The sequence below is a fragment of the Oryza glaberrima genome, chromosome 11, assembly GCF_000147395.1.
Source record: "Oryza glaberrima chromosome 11, OglaRS2, whole genome shotgun sequence".
Lineage (NCBI taxonomy): Eukaryota > Viridiplantae > Streptophyta > Magnoliopsida > Poales > Poaceae > Oryza > Oryza glaberrima.
The window spans coordinates 16,986,848-16,991,587 of record NC_068336.1 but is presented as its reverse complement, the minus strand read 5'-3'; positions in this window follow the sequence as shown (position 1 = coordinate 16,991,587).

Sequence of the window (4,740 nt, the reverse complement as noted above, 5' to 3'; positions counted from 1 at the left end):
GCGGACATGCGGCGCCGGCGCGGCGTAGTGCACCTCAAGGCCGAGCGACGCGAGCTGCAACGACAGATGCAGGAGCTGGTTGAGGTGGCCCTGCGCCGGGAATGGCACCGCCACAACGGCGACCGACTCGAGTTGGGCGGCGGCGCGACCATGTCCGGAGCGTCGATCCGAGTGATGCAGCTGGAGAACCGCTTCCCGTTCGGATCCTGCATCAACAAGACGGCCAGCCAAAACCCCAATATCGTAGATTTCTTCTGCGACAACTTCGACTGGGCCGTCTGTTGGAAGTAACCATGCTGTATAAGTTCAGTTTTACGTTGAGTTTATCGGAGTCGGTAGATTATTAATTAGGAGTTTTTTCATGTCACACGTATGAGGCGTCGCATACATGCGTGCATATTTATCAGTACGTGTGTGGCCAGAGTTGTGCTTGATTAGTTAACGGCACGGCTAGTAGAGATAAGGTCACGACAAGACTGCACGCGGCCACTGTGTCTTCTGGGCCGTCGACGGCGATGTGCAGCAGCGGTCAGTGAGTCAAGGACCTCGGCTGCGACGACCTCGCCGCCGCGGTGCAGGGTCGCCTCCACGGCCTTCTGTCCCGCCTCCAATCGAGCTGGTGGGTGGGATCGGGGTTCTGGGGCACATGGACAGCCCGGTTGGCGAGCGGGTCATCCGCGCCGCGCTGGACAAGCTCGCCGCGGCGGGCGGCGCGCCCGTTTGGATCACCGAGCTAGACGTGAGCTAGCCCGATGTGGGGCTCCGCGCCGATGACCTGGCGGTGGTGCTCCGGTGACGCTCCTCCCTCCCCACCCCCGCTCACCGACCTCCACCGGTTCCGCCTCCTCCTTTCCCGCCGGCCGCCGCGCGCCGCAGCCTCCCTATCGTGTCTGGAGAGAGGAGAGTGGATAGAGATGGGAGAGAGGAAGAACACGAGGGGGAGAGAATGACATGTGGGGTTCACGTGGGACCCGTCATTTTTAATTATTTTTTTTAACTGATATGTGGGGTCACAATTTTTTTAATTATTTTTCAAGTCAAATTGCCACGTAAGCGTCATGTCATTGCTACGTCAGATGAAGACCGAGTCAAATTAGCCACGTAGGCGCCACGTCGGCTAAAACCGGACACAATACTGCTAAGGGAACTCATTTAAACGGTTTCGTAAGTTGTGGGACCCGTCCTACCCCGTTTTGTGATCAAGGGACGAAAATCGGACTGGGCGACAAATAGAGGGACCCAGAGTGAACTTATTCCTCCGGGAAAAGAGAAGAAAGGAGGACGAGCTGGCTGGGCCGGATGGAGGAGGAACGAGAACTGAACTTGCGGGAAGGATCGTGGAGGGACGGGCCGAGCAGAAGGAGAAGTGGGAGCGGCCGAGGAAGGAAGAGGAGAGATAGGATGGATTCAGCCCAGAGGCTTTGGGAGCATTTAGGGCCTGTTCACTTTGATGCCATTTTCAATCATATCATTTTTTTAATAAAGTTGCCAAAAAAATGGCTACGTTTAGTTTGTTGTCAAATTTAGACAATACATAAGAAATCCTGCCTGCCAAAATTTTGGTATTGCCAAAACTTGGTACGATTTATTTTGGCTACAATCTAAACAGGTCCTTATACACTTTTCAAATTTAAATAAATTACTGCAATGATGTTTCATTTATTACAAATACTGTAAATGCTCAAATAATTCCAGGACAAATCTTGAAAATACTTGGACACTCAATTTCAAAGTATTGATTTTTTATATAGCTCAATTTGATGATTAAGTTTATTTAAATAATTTCAGAAATTTTCTTTGTATTATTCAAATTAGTAATTAAGTTTTAAAAATCCCAGAAAAATTTCAGAGAGTTTAATTATTATGGAGAATTTAATAAAAAATTAAATCCAGCCATGTTTATTTATGAAAATTTTATTTCCCATCTTTACTTCACTTGTAAATCAATGAACATTTAATATAGATTCTAGAAATAATTTATAAATCCCTGAAAAGAAAAACAGGGTGTGACATATGTTTTCGCTTTTCGGATTTTGTTTAGTACTTGAGCCTCGCTTCGGTGGCTAGTCCTCTTTGTAGGTTTATTGTCGAAAGTTGTGAGTTTGGCCATCTGGCAGAGATTGTCGCTGAACCAATTGCAAAATTGTGGCAAGCAAAGGTTTGCCCAAGGCAAGATTCGCAAATTTCCACGGGTGATGGCAAATGACCATAAATGGTCGAAGCTATCCCGCACCTAGCGTGGCGAAATGGATGAAGAAGCATCCTGGTCGAAACGTAGAGGAGGCGATGTCCTCTTTCTGGCGAAGCTTTGAGATGTCCGATCACCAAGCTGCTATAGCTGGTCGTAGGTATAGCATAGTTTGTGTGACGTCTCCGACTCCTCTAAATATGTTCTTCGACTGGGTGTATTTAGTTCACGCCAAAATTAAAAATTTGGTTGAAATTAGAGCAATGTGACAGAAAAGTTGGAAGTTTGTGTGTAGGAAAGTTTTGATGTGATGGAAAAATTGGAAGTTTGAAGAAAAAGTTTGGAACTAAACGAGGGCTTAGATAGTGATTTTGAGCATGTTTTGGGCGAGCCCGAGTTTAGCTTTAGCTCTCCCAGTTATCTGGGAGTTATCTTAGTGTCTCGGAATCCGATTCTGCTACTTCGCTTGACGATGCAGGTTCCGAACACGCTTGTTCTCCTGCTGGAGATGTAATCTACTTTGTGAGCGATGAACTAAAACATCTTTGTACTTGTGTTTTCTGTTGCCCCGCTTATTTCTTTTGCTTTTTCGACTTTTGGCTTCTTCGGCCGTGCCATTGGGCTTTTCGGTTTGTGCGATGGGCCCGTGTATTTCGAAAACCCTCCTATGTTCGACCGTACTTGTTGTGGCAAGCACACTGTGCTAAGTGTCTGTCCGAGGTCAAGTATAGCGATAGTTAGTAAGAGATGGGTCGCCACAATTTCCGCGTTAGACTAAGCAACGCTTCAGTTGATTCGTCGCCCCCGCTTAATTTTTCACTGATCAGACGTTTGTCTTAGGGGTTTTTGCAATGTATCACACTGGTCAGACACAAAGTTTTATACTGGTTCGAGCCTCCATTATAGATAATTGCCCTACTATAGTTTGTTTTTTTTCCTCTTTTTTTCGTCGGGTGACAGAGGCTTACATCATATATATATATATATATATATATATATATATATATATATATATAGACACACACGTATAGCGATTGGGTGCCACCTTTTCTTACACATAGTATCGCTTGAGCGAAGCAGTGTTCCGCGTGTGGTCAAGCTCTTCACCCCCATTGTTGCCAGTCGAAACCATCCTCTTGGTGACCAATGCACGATGAGGTAGGGGCCTTCCCACTTCAACTCCAACTTCCCCACTGCCACTGAGTTCACCTTCTTCTTGAGAACTAAATTTCCTGGCATTATCTCCTTGGGCGAACCTTCTTGTTGAAGGATGCCAAAGGGCTTCTTCGAGCCTTCGACTCCCGCTCCTTCAAGCAGTTGAAGTGGTGTCTCACGACCTTCTTCACTCCCAGTGAATACCACCATTCGCGTATTAACCCCTAGATCACTTGGCGTCATGGCTTCATCGCTGTAAAAGAGCATGAACAGGCTAAACTTGGTGGGCCTGGTTGCTGTAGTGCGAAGGGCCCACTGTAAGCATTTCTTCGGACCACTTCCCCTTGGGGGCTCCTTCTAGCCTTTCCTTGAACGCCTCAAGGATTTTTCCATTCGTCCTTTCGGCCACCCCGTTCGACCGCTGGTGCGCCACTCATGCAAAGTTGATTTCCAAGTTGAGCCCGTGAGCACATGAAATATTAGAACTTCTTTGACGAAAATAGGTAGTGGGTTGTTTTTTGCACGCGTACAAATCCAAATACGTACTCCCTCCATCCCAAATTATAGGGCGCCCCCTTTTAAGAAAAATCAAACTCGGTAGCTTTTGACTAATAATCATACTGACTATATCTATACTAAGTATTATACATGTTATATCACTAGATTTATATTTTGAAGTATTTTCATATGATGCTAATTTCAAATTTGTTGGGATTATAGAATGAAATAAAATACTGGTCAAAGTATGCTATTAAATACCGTGTAAAAAAAATATAGGCCCTACAACTACTACAATGACACCTAACTGGATCATGGCCAAAAAAGGATGCTCGATCGATCTCCTTGAACATAAGTTTCCAAGCTCTTCGGCTCGCGGGTCAAGCCAGCGGCATCAGGGTTGGAAATTTCGGACCAAAATTTCCGAAATTTCGATCATTTCGGTCCCCTCCGATACGATATTAATTCGGCTGAAATTTTTGAATTTTTCAACTTTTTGATGAATTTGGGTAATATTTATTCAAATTCAACTAAATTTTGTTCAAAATTTCCGAAATTTTCGGGATTTTGGTGACCCTCCATCAAAAGCCCTAAACCGATATAGTGAACCCTGAGCGGCATTGCATCTCATCGACTGGAGTCACCCACTCGTGCTGGTCGTTGCTACGGCGATTCTCCCTTGAATCCGGCGTTAGCTGTTAAATATATGATCTGAATTTTGGGTCCACAATATATTCTGATTAGTTTTCTAGTAGAAGTACATGTCTTTCCTATTAGGTGTCTTCCTATTATCTACTATATATACTTTTGTAAGACGTACGGGAAGGGGGTGACGTTCACATTGTTATTCCCCTACGTTTGCAATCATCTCCTCAATAGTGATCGTTACCGGTCAGCGT